The sequence below is a fragment of the Nycticebus coucang genome, chromosome 18 (assembly GCF_027406575.1).
Source record: "Nycticebus coucang isolate mNycCou1 chromosome 18, mNycCou1.pri, whole genome shotgun sequence".
In the NCBI taxonomy this organism is placed as follows: Eukaryota; Metazoa; Chordata; class Mammalia; order Primates; family Lorisidae; genus Nycticebus; species Nycticebus coucang.
The window spans coordinates 34,041,270-34,062,746 of NC_069797.1; the positions used below are offsets into that span (position 1 = coordinate 34,041,270).

The 21,477-nt window shown below is 36.3% G+C and overlaps 1 protein-coding gene across 4 annotated transcripts in view; it reads left to right on the forward strand.

Moving 5' to 3' along the window:
• NF1 (neurofibromin 1) overlaps positions 1-21,477 on the forward strand; it is a 308,789-nt gene that overhangs the window by 195,426 nt on the left and 91,886 nt on the right. The gene's annotated exons all lie outside the window — the stretch shown is intronic.

Below are 21,477 nucleotides of genomic sequence, written 5' to 3' on the forward strand. Positions count from 1 at the left end.
ACCCTCGGCATATGGGGCCGGTGCCCTACCCACTGAGCCACAGGCACCGCCCAGGTATGTGTTTTAAATTGTTTTCAAATTAATGGTCTAATATTAAGTACTTTGGAAATATCTTTAGAAACCATTTTTTGGTCACCATATTGCTGGAACTCTCATTATCTCTTACCTATACTAACGTAGCATTATTATTCTCCTTTCTTATCCCCAGATGACTATGTCTAGATCATTTTAACATTACTTCTGGAGGTGGTTTCCAGTACACATCTAATTTTGTCTTTCCCATTGACTAATCATGTAAAGTTCAAGTTCACATGCAAGGTGCTCCATAATGTTGGCCTAATTCACTTTTCTAATCTTTTCCTGCTATTCTCTCCCATATGCTTATGCTCTTCCCCTGTAGTAAAGTAGCTTAAATGCAAGGATAATTGTTGTAACACTGCTTATAGTGGCAAAAAGAGGAGAACAATATAACTTTCAAAAAAAGGAATTGTTGAATAAATGATCATACATCTATATTATGGAATAATGCAACATGTTAAATTTATTTTGCCTGTTACAAGTAGGAAAAACACAATTCAAATTTGTGTGAACCAAAAAGGAATATGACATATGTATCTAAGAAAATCACGATGTACTAACTTCTTGCATGACTAAATGCAGAGCTTTGAATAATATCATCTGGAGAACATCTGTCTTCTGTGGCTTTTGACTCTACTTTCTTTATGTTGGCTTTTTTCCCAGGCAGCCCTTTCCAAGCTGTGGCTCACAGTACTTTGTGTTCTTCCAGTTTAACAATCTCAGTGGAAAAACACCTCTTTTCCAGTTGTTTCAGCAAAAGTGGTTGATCTTATTTGCCTAGTATGAACCACATGTTAGTTCTTGAGGCAGTCACTATGGCAAAGGAGATAGAATTTCTTGGTTATCTAGGCCTGGATTATGTGCCCATTCGTGAAGCTCAGTGGTGAAGCAAGCCCTACCTGAATTACATGAAATGAAAGGATGGCATGGGGGCAGGGTTTCTCAAAGGAAAACTGGATTGCTGATACCACAATGATGAAAAATACTAAGCAGATACTTAAAATAGTTAATATTAAATACTTAAAATATTAAGTAATAGCCCAGGAATTTGAGGTTCAACGAGCTATGATGACACCACTACACTCTATCCCAGACAATAAAGTGGGATTCTGTCTAAAAAAAAAAAAGAATAAAAGAGTGATTAAAAACATAAAATCCAAAGTTAGTTACCATGTAGAGTTTTCCTCTTAGGAATATCGTAATGCTTGGCAATTGCTTTTTGGATGGTAGTAGTAAATAGTGATAGTAGCTAATATTTACTGAGTACTTTATCAGACAAATTGTGCATGTTATGTAATTTCTCATTTAATCCTTATGGTAGCCTTTTGATGTATTATTACTAACAGTAACAAATGTGCATGTAAACTGAAACCAAAAACTAGCTATGAGAATGATCGTGAGGAATTAAAACAAACATGTCCTCAGTCCCTATCCTAGGCTGCCAAATGAAAATCTTGGGCAGGACCTAATTTATATTCTTAACAGGAACTCCACGTGATTCATTTGTGGTCAGTTTATTACGGATACGTCTCTGAGAGTTCCACTAAGACGTGTATATTTAACCCATGTAGCACAACTAGTAGGAATCAGAACTAGGTTTCAAACCTAAGCCAAACGGTACTATTAATAACAAGTTTATTATTACTATTATATACTGGGGTAAATTAACCTGTATAGACCAACATGAAAGTCTAACCAACAGTTACGAGGTATATTACTGTGGGGAAAGTGAGTTCTGAATTCCTGACATCTGATTTACAAATCATCTTTTAAATAAGACAGAGGTTTATTCAATATCATATAATCTTGTCTGTGCATCAGTAAGGTTAGCAAAATTGGCATCCTTTTTTTACTGGAATAACATTGCTAAATATGTTAATACAAGTGGGCATGGTGTTTTGTAGAGCACTATAGTTTGTCTATTTTACTACTTTTTTTATCTGTTTAATAAAAAGTAATATTTTCCCTCACATCACTCCATATTTTCCAGCCCAATCCCCATCCCTTATGCCTCTCTCTCTCTCTCTCTCTCTCTCTCTCTCTCACACACACACACACACACACACACACACACACACACACACACACTACATACTTTTGGTTAAAAACTACTTACGTAATTTCTTCTCTTACACCTTTAATGTGTACATCGTTGTTTTAGTTCAGTTTGCAAACATTTAAAAGGCAAATATGATGTTTTGTTTGTTATAGCATTTAATAGGGTAGTGCATATTTCTTTTTATAAGGAAGGAAACCATCATATTACGGTAACAGTTAAAACTTGCACAATTAAAATTTGCAAACAGGCCGGGTGTGGTGTCTCACACCTGTAATCCTAGCACTCTGGGAGGCCAAGGCGGGTGGATTGCCACAGAGCTCAGAGGTTCGAGACCATCCTGAGCCAGAGTGAGACCCCATCTCTACCAAAAAAAGCTGAGCATTGTGGTGGGCGCCTGTAGTCTCAGCTGCTTAGGAGGGTAAGGGCAAGAAAATCGCTAAAGGAAGAAAAGAAAAAAAAAAAAAAACAACTTCAAACTAAGACAATTGAAAACCAGTTAAAAGCAAAATTAAAAAAAAAATTTTTTTTGCAAACAACTTAATCAAGCCAGGATAATGATAATTTTTATATAGTAAGTTGAAGTAAATTTTATTTTCCTAGTGTGCTTGTCATTCAGCAGGTAATAAGGAACTGAAATGAGAGTACAGGTAGTTCAAGTTCATTTCGGCCTGAGTACACACAAAACAGCAAAAATTACATAGACAACAAAGGGAATGTCGTCCATTAGATTGAGTTTGGTGCTACCATTTGTCGTAGTGTTCATGTTCGTAGTTGTGATTATCTTTGGGGTCACTGATGTTTCCAGAGTAGCTTGGAATTTGGAGTCATCTTGGGACTCGAGAGAGGTCATTTTGAGACTGGTGCTCTGTCCAGGACCCGTGTTGGTTGTGGGATTCAAGCTGGTCCTAGTATTCAGGCTTGTCCCAGGTTTGAGGGTTGCCATAGAATTTGCAGTTGCCAACATTGAAGTTGCTGATGTTGAAGTTGGCCGTTATTGAAATTGTTCCCAGAATGTCATCAGCAAACATGAAGAGCAGGCTAATCAGTAATAGCTTGAACATTCTCCTCTGTTTCAAAATATATAAATTTAATCTAACGCTTGCGTCACAAACAAATAGACAAGCATATATCCTTGATTGTGTTTATCAGTACATTCATGTTATGTAAATGTTTGCTCTTTCATGGTTTATTAGTGAAAGCTTCCTTTTCTTTGTTCTCAACATTTGCTGACATAAGACCTATTTTCTCCCTAGGCTACCAACTGAAGGCAAAAACAATCCAAAGACTAAAAAAGTGTTTAATTGGTTTTTTTTTCTATTTTTTGCAAAAAGAAAAAAGTATAACACTAGATATCTCCAACAAAATTAATATAAGGCCTTTAGATAAAAATAGAGTAAAGTAGGGATAAAAGATGAGAGGCAGTTTTGGAGAGTAGAGTAACAAAAGATGAATAAAATAAATTTTGGCATTTTCTTGAAATTTCTCATGGCGTTTACTCCAGTAGTTAAAGATTTAAATTGAGATCACCAGTTAGGATATTACTTCTAAATATTTTCTCCAAAGGCTAAAAGAGGTTGAACCAAAGGATTTCCCTAGTGCTGGGATAAGATTTTCTTCGTTTTTTAAAAAAAGCTAGTTCTGAGAACATTAATATTTTTTAAGAAAGAAGGAAATTTAGAATTGACCAAAATCAACCCTTTCCTCTTACAAGTGAGCTTACAGGGCCATAACTTACCTGAGGATGCCTATCTAAAAATGATCAAAACTAGAACTTGAATCTGAATCTTAGTCAAATATTCCTGGGATGTGGGCTATAATACACACATACCAAAAGTTTAACATTAAACTATTTTTAGAGTAAAGGCTAATTTTTTTTTTACTTTTTATTAAAATCTAATGGCTTGCCACATAGATAATGCAATTAGTCCATGGTTAAATATTATCATTTTTTTTAAAACTTAAAGCTCAGATTTAAATTGTAGAAACCTAGACCCTGATATATAATTGACAACATCTCAAATTAATATTACCTTTTTTCTTTGAAAATGAAGAATTCAGGCTTTCTCCAGTATCCTATGGGGAATCTAATTTCTCATTTCTTGCATGCTACTTAAATATAATTAGTGAGAAAGTCACATGTTCTAAACACGAGCTGCTATTTGTTCTTTGCAAGTATCCAACTGAGTGTTTCCCAAACAACTGGTGTAAACAAATGGACTTTGACAGAGATTAAGGAATTCAAATAAAGTTTCTGTAAAAATCTATTTGCTTATTTAAAGACACTGGTGAATACCACTTTGTTATTCCTCTTATCCATGTCTATACTAACAAATTTCTTTTTTTTCTGAGATAGTGTCAGACTGTCGCCTACCTGCTGTGGTGTCAATAGTGTCTTAGCTCACAGCAACCTCCAACTTGGGCTCAAGGGATCCTCTTTCCTCAGTTTTTCTTTTCTTTCTTTCTTTCTTTTTTTTTTTTTTTTATTGAAATAGAGTCTCACTTTTGTTGCTCTTGGTAGAGTACTGTAGCGTCATAGCTGACAGCAACCTCAAACTCTTGGGATTAAATGATCTTGCCTCAGCCTCCTGAGTAACTGGGACTACAGTTACTACTGCCTGCCACAACATGTGGCTTTTTTTTTTTTTTTTTTAAGAGACGAAGTCTGGGCTCTGGCTCAAGCTGGTCTTGAACCTTGAGCTCAGGCAATCTACCCACCTCGGCCTCCCAGAATCCTAGGATTAAAGGCATGAGCTACTGCACCTGGCCAGTTTTTCTATTTTTAGGAGAGACAGGGTCTTGCTTTTGCCCAGGCTGGTCTCAAACTTGTGAGCTCAAGCAGTCCACCCACCTCAACTTCACAAAGTGTTAAGTTTATAGGTATGAGCCACCTGCCCAGCCTATACTAATGAATTTCTTCATTGGATTGACTCTTAACTAGATAAATATACTATTTTTGTCTGCTGTTATTATCATGATTTAAAATCAAGAATTTTAAAGATAAGTATTTTATTTTCCCTTAGAGTATCTTTGTATGTTTATAGGATAGTTTCCTAGCCATGATTATTCTGAAGTTGTAAAAAATAATTCAAAAAGAGCACATTCCAGGGATTTAATTTTTTGGTAAATAATTAAAGTTTTAGAAAAAAGTTAAACTATATTAATATGAAAATAAGGAAAGGATTATATATGAAAGTAGTAATTTTATAATGAGTTTGCTAAGTTTTGTGTTTTTTACCATCTGTCTGGAAGGACATTAAATAAAGTTTTTAAGGGAGTTTTATCTTTTGGTCAGTTATTTTCTTGATAACTAGCATACAGAGTAGTTGGTTGAATTGTGTTTTCATCACATTGGCCGGTACTCTTTAAAAATTGCAGAGCTGTGAACAATGGTGTTGTCATAGGAGGAAATTGCTACATAATGGCAGAAATACAAGTCAATACATGTTCTGTGCTTGTTATACTGTATTATGAAGTCTTTTTTTTTTTCCCTGAATGAATAGAACCAATGCTTGCTAGGTCTTGTTTATGTGATATGTATACTAACCTCACTTAACTGGAGGTTAGTGTGATCAGATCTAAGAAGTAAACAAAACAAAACCCTCTTGGCAACCAGAGTAAATGTTATAAATCAGTACAAAGATAATTTACAGGAATTTTGTACTGTTTTCTCTCTAATAAACTTGCTCATTCTATGGATTGACTTTGTATGAGGGGGGAGTGATACATAGTAAATAATAATAATGGTAGTATTTTGTATTTCACAAACTATCAGTGACTTTTTCAATCTTGCCTTTCCATTTTTTTATTTGTATATATTCATAAGTACAAGTGCAGTTTTGCTTTATTTATTTATTACATTGCAGTGAAGTAAGGACCTTCAGTGTGTACATCATTGAAGCAACACGTGTTGTATCCACCAAGCAACTTCATCTCCCTCCACCTCACCACCTGATGCCACCTCCTCACCCCACCCCCCGTTCTCCATTGTCCATCATTCCACACTCTACTTCCATGTGTATTATTCTGTTTTTCTCATCTTGACCTTTTATTTCTTTTTTTCTTTTTTTTTGTAAAGATAGAGTCTCACTTTATGGCCCTGGGTAGAGTGCCGTGGCATCACACAGCTCACAGCCTCCACCTCCTGGGCTTAAGCGATTCTCTTGCCTCAGCCTCCTGAGTAGCTGGGACTACCGGCGCCCGCCACAACGCCCGGCTATTTTTTTGGTTGCAGTTCGGCCAGGGCCGAGTTTGAACCCGCCACCCTCGGTATATGGGGCCGGCGCCTTACCGACTGAGCCACAGGCGCCGCCCCATCTCATCTTGACCTTTTAAATACTAGACTTCTGCATTGGTGCTTCAAACACTTCAATCTCAACTTAAAATTTATAATTCAACATTTCCCTTTCCTATTCTTATATCCAAATGTATTTTTCTCATAATCTCTTAGTTAATTGCATCATTACCTTCCCAAATAATTCATTGTCGGTTTTGGATATTTCTCATTATCTTCTGTGGTTGGTCTTAAGTACCCCAGGCCTCTTGATTATGGTTAAGTAAAATCTAAAATTCTGAACTTTACAACATTCACATACCCCCAAACAAAAATTATTTGCCATTACCTAGGCCTTCAAGTATTTTCTACCTTTTAATCTTTATGCAGCCTCCCCCATCTGCCCAAACCACAGTGGTATCCCTTTATCCGAGGTTTTGGCTTTCCGTGGTTTCAGTTTTCATAGTCAGTTGCAGTCTGAAAATATTAAATGAAAGATTCCTGGTGGCACCTGTGGCTCAGTGAGTAGGGCACCGGCCCCATATACCGAGGGTAGCGGGTTCAAACCCAGCCCTGGCTGAATTGCAACCAGAAAATAGCCGGGCGTTGTGGCGGGCGCCTGTAGTCCCAGCTGCTCCGGAGGCTGAGGCAGGAGAATCGCGGAAGCCCAAGAGCTGGAGGTTGCTGTGAGTCCTGTGACGTCATGGCACTCTACCAAGGGCGGTAAAGTGAGACTCTGTCTCTACAAAAAAAAAAGAAGAAGAAGAAAGATTCCAGAAATAAACAATAAATTGGATAAATGTCAGAAGGCCAGTAGTAGCCCAGCATCAAAATTCTCTGTTACCTCACTGCATTTCATCACATAAGGCATTGCACCGTATCATATCACAAGAAGAGAGTTTAGTACGATAAGGTAATTGAGAGAGACCACATTCACATAACTTCTGTTATAGTATTATAATTGTTCAGTTTTATTATTAGTTATTATTGTTAATCTCTTACTGTGCCTGATTTATAAATTAAACTTTATCATAGGTATGCATATATAGGAAAAAACAGTGTTTTTAGAGTTTGGTGCTATCCATAGTTTCTGGCATCCCCTGAGAATCTTGGAACTCCTGTCCCATGGGTGAGGGGAGATTAACATATCTGCTTCCTCATTAAAAATTCTGTTCTTTCTCAGGGTTTTGCTTGTTGTCAGGACTTTTCATGTGAACCTTCCCCAGTGCTATATCTCAGAATCAGTCATTTTAGGACTTTATACTTATCAGAATCTGTGTTTAACTATAGGTACATCCTAAATCTTTCTTTCCCCATATTCTGGATTTCTTGTAGTCACATACCACCTCTTATTCTTACTATTTCTTCTACTTTGCAGCATACCTTCTTGTATGTGTCCTAGTGCTTATAAAGATAGTACACAATAAACACTGGATTTCATTGAAATACTTAGTGTTTCTTCGTGCCTGAGGGCTGATATCATTAATGATGTCTAAAATAATAAAAGACAGTTGGTCATTTGCAGTTTTCTCTGCAATATTAGCATAAATTTGCAAGTCACAAACCTGAGTTTAAGTCTCATCTCTACTTTCTGGCTGCTGTTTTGAGAAAATTTCTTCATAAGTCTTTCAAAGTTGACACCAAAATTTATTTGGTAGGAACACGTCACCTGCATTGGTGTGAAGTGTTTTGCTGTCTTTATTATTATGGTTTTAAAAGGCCTAGAGAACGCGTATCGGGTGCATCTCCTCTTTCCCTTTGTGTCTTGTTATTATAACGAATTACTGGAAGATGGCGTCTCCAGCCAAAAGGAGTATTATTATAATTTTTTTGGTCTCATTTACTGTGTATATTAATGTTTCATTGCAAAAATATTACTGAGGTTGATCTTAGAATGCTGTCCCAGTTTTCACTGGGGTGTTAATATAATACATAATAAGGCTAGTACATAGTCTTTCATCCTTGTAGTTTGATGGTTCTGAACTGTAAAATGCAGATTCCATTGATATATCACTGACCTTTGAACAGCACAGGGGTGAGGGACACTGACCCCCATGCTGTGCAATTAAAAATCCATGTATAATTTTTGACTCCCTCAACACTTAACTACTAATAGCCACCTATTGACCTGAAGCCTTAAGAATTAACATAAACTGTCAATTATAGTGTAAACACTGTAATATCTTCTTAAAGTAAGATAGAGAAAAGAAAATATTAAGAAAATCATAAGGCTCAACGGAGTAGGGCGCCAGCCCCATATGCCGGAGGTAGCAGGTTCATACCCAGCCCTGGCCAAAAAAAGAAAAAGAAAATCATAAGGAAGAGAAAATGTATTAACTACTTGTTGAGTGTAGGTAGATCCTAAGGTCTTCACCCTTGTTGTCTTCACATTAGTAGGTTGAAGAGGAAGAAGAATGGTTGGTCTTGCTGTCTTAGAGGTGGTAGAGGCAGAAGAAAACCCATGCATAAGTCATCTTGAGCAGTTCAAACCCATGTTGTTCAAGGAACAACTGTGTATCACTTCCAGCCCTCGTGTCTAAGTTCTCATCAGTCCTCCATTCTTGCTCATGTCTATCAACACCTACTAGAAACAAAAGGTTCGATTAAGGAGGGTCCCTAAGACCATAGAAGATGATAGAACACTGGACTGATGTGGTACCTTTTGTGAGAAATAAACTTTTGTTGTCTTAGCTAAGGGTATTTGGGGGTTGTTTGTGACAGAAGTTAGTTTGTGCTGACTAGTGTTAACTATATGCTGGATGCTCTCCCTCTGCCTTTACACATCCGCTCTATTCTTCACCCTACTTTATACCCTGAGAGGCTGACCTGTGTGGAGCTGCTCTCCTCTCTGGCTTTCTGCAGGCCCCTGGGCATTACAAGCAGGAGATTGTAGGGGGGAGAGAGTAGGCTTATATATTTTCTTGGTTCCCTTATTACTGGGTCTCTGTGAGCTGACTGCATCCCTCCTTGAAGATTTACGGTTTGGGCTGGGCAACCCTCTCCACACAACTTTTAGGTGTCTGCTGTCTGCTAACTGCTCCTTCCCCTACTGCAATGGTTCTCAACCTTCCACATGCCTCGACCTTTTAATACAGTTCCTCTTGTTGTGGTGACCCCCACAACATGCTACTTCATATAGTAGCAACGAAAATAATTTTATTGATTCTTCCAAAACTCTTTTTAAAAAATGGAGAAAAGTAATTTAACTTATTCAAATCACCTGAATGATCATAAATTTCATACATCAGTTTCTTGAGAATTTCAAGTTAACAGTTTTAATATCTTACTCTAGAAACATTTAAGTCCAGTTTTCCCTCCTGTAACTTTTCTCTTTATCCCTTTTGTCTCATGAAAGGAACACTTGGATCTTTATTGGAGTAGCACTTAACACATGCGCTCTCTTGGAATAGTAGCATTTCCCCCTCGCCCCTGAAAATCTTATTAGGTCTTACAGCATGTCATGTCCCTTTTAAATAGAAGTTTTAAAATTTTGAAATGAATTTATATATGTTTGGTTATTTCTGAAAGCAGTTCAGATTTTCAGGATTAAAATTTTTATCATGCTACTACAAGGTTTTTACCTATGTTTAAAAGTAAAATATTTAAAAACAACATAGCACTGAAAAGTGGCTTTTCAGTGTGGACAGTTATTTTTCAAGAAATGATTTAAAAGCTTCCTGAGACAGTGAATGTGCAAATATGCAAAACGACAGGTTATTGTTATGGTAGATGTAATTGAAAGTGTCTTTAGACTTGTACATAGCATGATTCTTTTCTACAATAAAATATCAACCTCTTCATTTTAGAAATCTAATATAGAAAAAATAACACATTTCTCTTTAGTCGAAAAGTACATATTCTGGGGGCAAATGCCCATGTTTGATCAGGTTTGTTTTCCTAATGGTATAATACTGTAAGTCTGTTTTCTAATTTTGGCTTGTTGTAAGTTATTTTTCATAATCAATGAAAAAATGATTTAAATTTAATAAGATACTCTTCCTTTCTGTTTCCTTCTCATGGATAATAGTATCCAAGTTTTTAGTTGAAACCTTAACATTAGTCTTTGCTTTTATTCTTACCACTTACAGCTACAGTCACTACATCTTGATTCTGTTTCATAAAAAAAAAAAAAAAAAAAAAAAATTTATTGTTGAGGATTCCTTGAGGGTACAAGAAACCAGGTTACACTGATTGCATTTGTTAAGTAAAGTCCCTCTTACAGTCATGTCTTGCCCCCAAAAGGTGTGGCACACACCAAGACCCCACCCCCTCCTTCCCTCTCTCTGCTCTTCCTTTCCCCCACCTCTCCCTCCTTTTTTCTCTCTCTGCTCTCCCCTTCTTCCACCCCCACCATGTCATTGTCATTAATTGTTCTCATATCAAAATTGAGTTCATAAGATTCATGCTTCTCCATTCTTGTGATGCTTTACAAAGAATAATGTGTTCCACTTCCATCCAAGTTAATACAAAGGCTGTAAAGTCTCCATTTTTTAATGGCTGAATAGTATTCCATGGTATACATATACCACAGCTTGTTAATCCATTCCTGGGTTGGTGGGCATTTAGGCTGTTTCCAACATTTTGGCGATTGTAAATTGAGCTGCAATAAACAGTCTAGTGCAAGTGTCCTTATGATAAAAGGATTTTTTTCCTTCTGGGTAGATGTCCAGTAATGGGATTCCAGGATCAAATGGGAGGTCTAGCTTGAGTGCTTTGAGGTTTCTCCATACTTCCTTCCAGAAAGGTTGTACTAGTTTGCAGTCCCACCAGCAGTGTAAAAGCGTTCCCTTCTCTCCACATCCATGCCAGCATCTGCGTTGTTGAGATTTTGTGATGTGGGCCATTCTCGCTGAGGTTAGATGGTATCTCAGGGTGGTTTTGATTTGCATTTCTTTAATAATTAGGGATGATGAGCATTTTTTTCATATGTGTTAGCCATTCTTCTGTCTTCTTTAGAGAAGCAGAAATTTCTTTTAATGCTTTATCCTTATACTACAGACTTGATAATTTCATCAATTGTTTAAGCTGGTGTTGGCAAACTTTTTCTGTAAAAACCTAGATAATGTTTTAGGCTTAATAGGCCACTTAAGTGTTTTTTTTAATTTCCCCTTTTTAAAAAAGAAAAAAAATTTCTTTTAATGTACGCTTTATTTTTAGCTTGCAGGCCATATAAAAACAGGCCACAAGCAGCCTGTGGGCAGGATTTTGCAAGTGTGCCATAGATTACTGACCTCTGGTCTTAGCTACTGCAATAATTTCCTAATTGGATTATTTGTCACCAGTTTTTTACCCCATCTTCCTTCATTTTCCATATTACTGCCAGAAGGATCTTTCTGAAATATCAATGTCACTTGTGGATGAAACCTTTTATATGTTCCTGTTAGCCGAGTTTTCACGTTTAAGGCATTCATATGCCACTTTTAAGATTTTTACCATGTCTTCATGACTACTACTACTGTTATTTAATTCTTATCTACTGTTATTGACTTTTTTTTCCTTAAAGGAAGATTTATGAGTGGAAAATCAGTATTGGTTTACTAGAAAAGCCAGTAAACCAAAGGTAACAGTGGAAAGAAATAAATGTCTGTTTCTTATAACACTCAAACATATGTGTATCACATTTCATAAACCCACTGGCTTATAAAATGAACTCTTTATCCTTATCATCTCATACAAGTCTTTTTATAATCTGTTACATAGCTAACCCTACTTACACAATTGCTGGGTTCTAAAGCAGAAGATTAAATCATTTTGGTAAGAGGCTAGATCTAGCCTTATATTCTAGAAATCATTGATACAGTTCCAGGTAAGCCCATGTGAGCTTTTGGGCTAGTCTCAGGAAAGTGTGTTTATGATACATTGATGAGGGTATCTTCAGGCGGTTGTCAGGAAAATTCTAGGAGCTGGCAAAGCCACGAAGTGCCCAGAGATCTCAGAATGCCAAATTAATATTCTATATACATTACCTTCTTTATAGTGGTAGGAAAAATATTCTTGAAATATTTGTCTCAGTTGGTCATTTACATGCAATAATAGAAGACTACTTAATCATCAGAGTCTATAGTAAAATCTCGAGAAGGATGTTCCAGACTCTACACTGCATGCCTCACTGTGTCTTCAGCTACACTGACCATAGCACCATTGCCTTCTCTGCCAGCCCCTGACATCCTCCTCACCTGCTTAGCCTTATTATCTGTCTTGAATGTCCTTCCTTTATCATAGGACAGACTCCTACTTTTGATTTAAGACTCATCTCAATAACCTGACTCTGACACCTATAGATAAGTTTTTTTTTGTTTTTTTTTTTTTAAATTGCCTCATTGAAATAATAATTCACATGTTGTAAAAGTCTCCCTGTTTAAAGTATACTGTTTAGGGCTTGGCGCCTGTAGCTCAGCGGATAGGGCGCTGGCCATATACTCCAGGGCTATCGGGTTCAAACCCAGCCCAGGCCTGCCAAACACCAATGACATCTATAACAAAAAAATAGCCGGGCATTGTGGTGGGCATCTGTAGTCCCAGCTTCTTGGGAAGCTGAGGCAAGAGAATCACTTAAGCCCTAGAGTTTGAGGTTGCTGTGAGCTGTGACACCACGCACTCTACCAAGTGTGACATAGTGAGACTCTATCTCAAAAAATAATAATAAAATAAAGTATACTATTTAGCATATTAAGAGTATTACACTCATCACCACTAATTTTAAACATTTTCGTCACCCCCAAAAGAAACCCCAAAGCTATTAGCAGTCATTTCCCCCCACCAGCCCTTGTCAACATAAACTATTCTTTGTCTATATGGATTTGCATATTGTAGATGTTTCACATAAATGGAATCATACAATATGTGCTTCTTTGTGACTGGCTTCTTTTACTTTAAATACTGTTTTCTGGGTTCATCCGTGTTGTAGCATGTATCAAAACTTCATTCCTTTTTATAGCTAACTAATACTTCATTATATGTATGTCATATATGTAAGTTTTTATGTGGACATAAGTATCCAATTTTTTTTTTCTTTTGAGACAGAGTCTCACTTTGTCACCCTCGGTAGAGTGCCATGGTATCCCAGTTCACAGCAACCTCAAACTATTAGGCTCAAGCAATTCTCTTGCCTTAGCTTCCCAAGTAGCTAGGTCCCAAGTAACTAGGACTGCAAGTGCCTGCCACAACGCCTGGCTATCAGTTTTGTTTAGATGTCTAATAGAAGGGGAATTGCTGAGTCATACGGTAACTACCTCTTTAACTTTTGAGGAACTGCCAAACTATTTTCTAAATCAGCTGCATCATTTTACATTGCCTTGCAGCAGTGTATAAAAGCTCAAATTTCTCTGCATACTCACCCAATACTTGGAATTGTCTTTCCAGACAAGTTTTGATTATCTCTCCTTTACTAGGCCATAGCTAATGATACTACTATTTAACAGTGACCGTGTTGGAATTTAATTTTTGTGTTCACAGGTTGGACTTTTAGATCCTAGGTCTTAGGTATCTTTATCTGAATAGACAGAGAATCCATCAGAATATATGGCATTTCATAGAACACTTAATAAATAAATCTAGGCTTTAATTATTTATATATGTAATTATTTAATGATAGTATTAATACTAATTACCAGTTTTGATTATAGATACAAACAACTGTAATTTGAAGGAAGAAAATTTGATTTAATAATAGTGATTAGAATTGACGTTCAGAATTGAGCCAAAGGATTTTTTGACTTTTTTTTTTTTTTTTTTCCTGTTATACTTGGTTTAGAGAGGTAGAATGGCCTTTGGTGTTAGTGAAGTAAGGCTTTCCTTTACTCAACAAAGATTGTTCAGTGATTGATAAATACTGAATAATGTGGTAGTTATGGTTTGACACATACAAAAAAGTGACTATAGTTCATTTACTGCTCTGGAAAAGTTGTTTTTAAAATCAATTTAGTTTACCTCTTTAAGTGTGTAATCCTTGAAATAATCCTGAGATGTACTTAAGAGGTTTGATTATATAAAACAATATGAAGGGTGGCGCCTGTGGCTCAGTCGGTAGGGCGCTGGCCCCATATGCCGAGGGTGGCGGGTTCAGACCCGGCCCCGGCCAAACTGCAACCAAAAAATAGCCGGACGTTGTGGCGGGTGCCTGTAGTCCCAGCTACTTGGGAGGCTGAGGCAAGAGAATCGCTTAAGTCCAGGAGTTGGAGGTTGCTGTGAGCTGTGTGAGGCCACGGCACTCTACCGAGGGCCATAAAGTGAGACTCTGTCTCTACAAAAAATATATATATATATTTATATGAAAAAATTCTATACCAAACAGATATTGTTCCCTTCTGAAGTTGCTGTTGAAGCTGATGTACTTATTTCAAATCATGTTGCCTTTGAGCTCAACATTTTAGGGAATTTTTTTGAAGTACTATCAAAGTCTGAAGCAAATTATTTTAGACTATGGTAGGAAAAATCTTTGTACTTGAATTTTTTATAAATAAAATATCAAGTTTAGTAATACTGTTTTTTGTTTAAGATGAGGTTTTTCTTACATAACTTAAAAACTAGTTCTTAGTAGTATTTGAAAGAAAGGGTCCCAAAGATATTTTCAAGTAATGGCAATATCATTGGAATAAAAGTGACCCCAAATGATTCCCTTAAATCAACAGATTTAGGTGTGTCGTGTGTAACATTTATGTCTGAATTTAGTGTACTTACGGTTAATATATGAAGAGGTTTTACTGGTTTTAGATGACTCCCTGATCCTTTATTATTTTTAATAAATTTAATTAAATTTAGTTTTAAAGAGACGTTAGCTTTCACATTGTGTTTCTGAGCTCATATTTAATGACCTACAGCCTTTATGTAGCATTTAGTCTAGAGAAAGAGACTCATAATATTTTAACCAAGTATATTTTGTTAAAACAAGGAAGATTTCATACGATCATTGTAGAAAAGCCATACTGTGAGGAAATATTAGACTCCATAAATGGATGAAATTGTTTTTTGACAGTTATTTACTTTCTTTGATTATTTGTTATTTCATGAGGAAATACAGCTAAGTATTTAATGTCTAAGTAATGTCTAAGAATTGGTAAATGGACATGGCTGTGTGCCAGTTACTCTTAGACTGCACAATACTTCAGATATGGTAGTGGTCACTGAGGCTTTGGATGGCAAATGAAGCTTTCCCAGTGGTTATTGTGGTATATGCCATCATCATCTTCCCTTAGTGATGTTTTGTTTTTTTTCTTTCTCAATGAAAAGCCATTAGATCTATTTTTCTATTGAGGCAATAGAAAACATTTGACAAACATTTGATCTCCCTCAGCTTTCCAGCAGTGTTTAGTTTGTTTGAATTGTGACTATGGGCAACAGAATAACACAAAGTAAAAAACTACATTTCCTGGTATGAGTGTTTCATCGGATTTATTGATCCTTGGCCTTGTGATATCCATGTGAAATATCTAGATATGTAATTTTTTACTGCTAAATCACTTTGGAGGTTTGGCATAGGATAAATATAATACTGTGTAAATAATAATCCTTATAGAACTAATTATTTGAAGCATAATCGAACAGGGGAATACATGGGGAATTATGTACCATTATAGTTTTAGTCATTTCCATTTTTAGTCTTGTTAATTTCCCAAGTGTCTCTTATATGTGTGTATATGGAACAGTAACATTTGTTAAAATGTTTATGTAGCACTTACAAAGTGCTTTTCTTTTCTTTTCTTTTCTTTTCTTTTTTTTAAACAGAGTCTCTCTTTGTCGCCCTGGGTGGAGTGCCATGGCGTCATAGGCTCCAGCCATAACACGCAGCTATTTTTTATTTTTTTAGAGACTGGGTCTTGCTCTTGCTCAGGCTGGTCTTGAACTCATGAGCTCAAATGATCCACCCTCCTTTGCCTCCCAGAGTGCTAGGATTATAGGCCTGAGCCACTGCACCCAGCAAGGCAGAAGCCTATAGCACCCTATATTCCCAGGCGGTCTCCCATCCAAGTGCTAACCAGGCCCGACCCTGCTTGCCTTCCAAAATCAGATAAGATTGGGAGCCTTCATGGTGGCCATAGACACAAAGTGCTTTAATATACTTGATTTAATCCATTCCTTAAAACACCCTATGGAATACATATTCTTTACTATATTTTATCAGAAGACACACTTAATCATATGCCAAAAGTAACAACACAGACCGTAGGTAGCAGAATTTTGTCATGTTCTTTCTATTAAACCTCAATATGCTTTAAACTTAGAACTGTTTTTTTTTTTTTTTTTTTAGAGACAGAGTCTCACTGTACTGCCCTCAGGTAGAGTGCCGTGGCGTCACACGTCTCACAGCAACCTCTAACTCTTGGGCTTACGCGATTCTCTTGCCTCAGCCTCCCCCTGAAAACTTAGAACTGTTTTGATCAGAAAAGAACCAAGCAGTTTTGCTGTTTGTGTATGTCCATGTTTAATTTCTGTGCTTTAATCTCATCAGTGACTTCCAACGAATTCAGAATCTCAAGCCAGGGTTACTGGACAAGGATAAATATTAAGCATATATCTCACCTGGTTTTTAAATATGTTTAACAGACTTAGGTCTGGCATTCCTAAAGACCACAGTTTTCAGAGTGTGAAACAAACTCATCTACTTAACACATTATTAACACATTGAGGTGACATTTCTTTCCACGTCCTTGACTTTCCATGTGCTTCCCTTAAGCAATTTTACTGTACTGAATTGTTTATAGGTATCAGAATTAACCTTTCTTTAGAATTGTTCCAAAGGTAACTAACTCCACACTGCCCATACTAGTTTTTTTTATGAAAAGTAGTAACTTAGCCAGATCCTTCCTCATTCTTTACTTTCCTTTTTTCAGGACTTCGAAGCTGTAACTTTGAATAAACGGAAGAAATTTAGACTCTAGAATAAACTTGGAGGTTTGACTTGGCTTGTGTTAAGTTGGTCAGTTAGCCCACTAGTCACATCTTTGATCTGTGTTAATTCATTCTTACATTTATAAATTCAGATAAAACTAAACAACTTCTAGGAGCATTCCAAAATCAAAAGGATGAGTAGGGTTTGTCAGGTCAAAAAGAGGGAAAGAAGTGCAGCAAAGAGGACATGCAGTATTGTCTACAGGCCGGATGGCAAGAGAGCAAGGCAGTTGAGGAACAAAAAGACATTTTGTTTGTAGAACTAAAATGTGAGGGAGCTAGAAAACTTTAAGATGATATTACCAAAGGGCAGCAAAGACCTGGTCATAGAGAAAGCCACATTAAGAGTTTAGATTTTAGGGTGGCACCTGTGGCTCAAGAAATAGGGCACTGGCCCCATGTAACTGGAGGTGGTGGGTTCAAACCCGGCCCTGGACAAAAACAAACAAACAAAATATATAGATTTTAGGCTCGGTGCCTGTAGCTCAGGATGCCAGCCACATACACCAGAGCTGGCAAGTTCAAACCCGGCCTGGGCCCTCCCAAACAACAATGACAACTACAACAACAAAATAGCCAGATGTTGTGGTGATTAAGTGTGTCTTCTGATAGTCCCAGCTACTTGAGGCTGAGGCAAGAGAATCACTTAAGCCCAAGAGTTTGAGGTTGCTGTGAGCTGTGATGCCACAGCACTGTATCCACGGTGACATAATAAGACTCTGTCTCAAAAAAAAAGAAAAAGTTCAGATTTTATTCTGAGATATACAAAATTATTGAAGGGTCTATTAGTTGCTGTCTTTAAGGAGAGAAAAGAGCTTATTTGGTTAGATTTGCTGGAGGAACAATCCTGGCTGCCATTGGCCTTGGAGAGCTATAAGCTAATACAACGTATATATGCTTACCGGAAATTTTCCTGGTGGTGCTCTTTCTGATCTTTACCTTCATGATACTCTGTCATGTTCTTTATCATAGTTCATCTTGTTTCTTCTCATTTCTTGTTTTCCTGCTCAACTTGCCGTGGACAGACATTACAGTGTTTTTTTTGCTTAGATCTCTTGCATGTTTTCAAGGACAAGGCAGATAATAAAACATACTTGGTATATAGTGTTACTATTTTGGTATGTTTCTGTTTGTTATTGTTTTTATGTATAGTTCTATGGGATGTATGTTTATAGCCTATAGTTTTTGCTTATCTTTCTAATAATTTATTTGCTATCTCTACTTTTCAAAATTAAAACAGAGCTCTTCATAAATATTTTTATTAGCAACATAATATTTTGGTGAGTAGGTTATCACTTAATCACTTTTCCTAACGATGGATATTTAGCATTTTTTTTATTTTTTATTTCTGCCAGAAAGAATACTGACTTACCTAGAATTTATTGGGTTAAAGGTTAAAATATGTTAGGGTTTTTATTTTATTACCAATTGCTGTCCAAACGAGTTGTACCAATATGTAAATGTGGTCATTTCACTATGCCTTTCCCAACATTGATTTTTGTTACCTTTTTTTTTTTTTTTTCAGTTTTTGGCTGGGGCCAAGTTTGAACCTGCCACCTCTGGTATATGGGGCCGGCGCCCTACTCCTTGAGCCACAGGCACTGCCCCTATTTTTTGTTACTTTTTTTTTTTTTAATTGCTTATGGTTTTAATAGTGAGAAATGATGTATCTTTTTTACATTTCTCAACCATAAAATGTTTGTATCCTTTGCCCATTTATTTGCTGGGAATCTTAGTGTTTTTTCTATTTTTAAAAATTTTTTTATAGAGACATGGTCTTGTTACATTGCCTAGTATGAGCTCAAACTCCTGACCTCAGGTGCTACTCCTGCCTCACCCTCGCATTACAAGTGTGAGCCACCGTGCCTAGCCTCCATTGATTTTCAGTTTATAGTTCTCATTAATGTTTTTCATCTTTTCCTCATTTGATCCTACATATTTCATACGAGTGTTACTTCTTGACATTGTATATTTTTCCATAATTTTCTAATTATTTGTTGCCAGTATGTGGGGAACCATTAATATTTCCATATTTATTCTGTTGTGTATGTGTGTGTATATATATGTATACATATATAAAGTTACATTTCTAAAGGCATTCCTGAAAAATCCTTTGGATGGAGAGTTATTTCATTGGTTAATAATGATCATTTAGTTTCTTATTTTCCTATAATTTTATCGGTTGTTTCTAGGTGAGTTTTTTATTTTTCGTAATTTCCAAAATGTTAAAAATGTTGACAATACTGGGCAACTTTGTTTTGATTATGATTTTAGTGGAAATATTAAGTTACTTTTCACCAGCATGAGTTGGCTGGTAGTTTGCAATGCATGATATCATTTTTTTATCTAGTTCTTAAAATATATCTGATAAGGAGTAATTTTATTAAGAATTTTAGGTTGACTCTTGTCTGACATTTTTGATATCAGCTAAAGGATTTGCTATTGCTTCATAGCATTGTTATGGAAGATTATTGAATAGCATACATTGGGATGTTTTAAGTTAGCCATGGGAGGCACCTTATTTGCTGTGGTAAGTAAATATTTCTCTGACATTTTTTCTTCTCTGCTATAAATTGGAAGAATAAGAGTTGTCTTGGGTGCACAAACACTAAAAAAGCTAACGAGCAAAGGAAAAAAAAGGTCTGTGCATACTTTTCACTATATCCGACACCACAGATAAGCAAACAGGCCTCAAAAAATCTGCTTGTGGCCCATAGGCCATAGGTTGGACACCCCTGAATAGAGCTTGAGCGTATATGGGAATTTCTCATAACATTGGGCTATTTCTCATAACATTGAACATGCAAATATAATATTGATCCTAACAAAAACAGTAACATTACTGCATTTAGGAATGTGGGTGTGCCAAGACTGTGGGTACTTCTAATATTGTGTTCCATAATTCCACTTTCTTGCCACTTTTCCTTGTAGGAATTCTAAGCCAGCACTGAATTCTTGGTACCCTCAAAATAAGACAGTTACTGCTAAGAAACCTGCATTCTGTTTTTTTAAACAAGACATAAGTGTGTGGTAGAGTAGGGATTATTTAAGCAATTAGTCTTTATCATACACAGTGAGGGTATTAGATCAATATTTGGACAGTAGTAGGGACAACTTGCCTATTTAGAGAGGTAATGCATTTTTAAGTCATTGAGGAGTCTTTTTTCAGATAATCCTGTTTCTTCATGGAGAGATTCCCTGACACTTTGAGCCATTCAGGTTTTCCAAGGAGAAAAATGTTTAAGAGCCACTGCACTAGACAGCATTAGACAATAATTGTATTATTGAAGCATAATAGTAATTTGTCCATTACCCTTGTCCTTTGAAAGAAAAAAAAAAAAGAATTAGAAGAGCATGTTAGAATGTTATTTCTCCCTCTCTCTCTCCAACCAGAAATGAAGGCTATCTGAATTTCTAAGGCTATCTGAATTTTTAAAATTTCTTAGAGGGGAGTATACAAATTTCTTTCTGTACTTTTTCCCCACCTCTAAGAATTGTTGAAATTAAATTTTTCTGTATTTCTCACAAATTAAATATCTTATTTTTGTCTTGCCCACCTCAATTATGCAGTCTTGGTGTTTTCATCTAGTCTTGTTTCAGGGCCTTTTTTGCTGCCTCTTGGCTATTATGTTTGTCACTGATTCGTAAGGTGGCTCTTATATTTGTAGTTAAGAGTCCCGGTGCAGTTTGATTTGAAGTGTCAAGATCTGTCCCATGCCCAGCCCTAGTCTTATATCTGCTTTACTGGGTTCATCACTTGGTTGTAGCAATTCACCAAATGAATTTCATCTCTTTTTACCCTTCCCCCTTTCCTGCCCAGTTTTGTTAGACCCCATGATTTTATCCTTGAAGTAATCTTATTTTTAATTTAGGTAAGTCAGATTCTAGTTTCTTATATACAAAAGATAATTTCTCTCTCTGTGTGGTAGAGTTTTAATTTTGTAAGTATTTAAATTTTTATTAAATACACACTAAAAATGCTTCTTCGTGCCTTTAAAACTTTCCATTTTATTGTTTTTAATACTTAAATGCAGAAAGCAAAGCTGTTAAACTTTCCTTATTAAAATGCTAAGCCTAGTGTCTTCTAACTTTTTGAAGAGCTTTTGTCCATTATATAATCTGTAAAGTAGCCAAGAGTTCCTCAGAAGCAGGGCATCATTTAGATTTAAAACAATTATGGCTT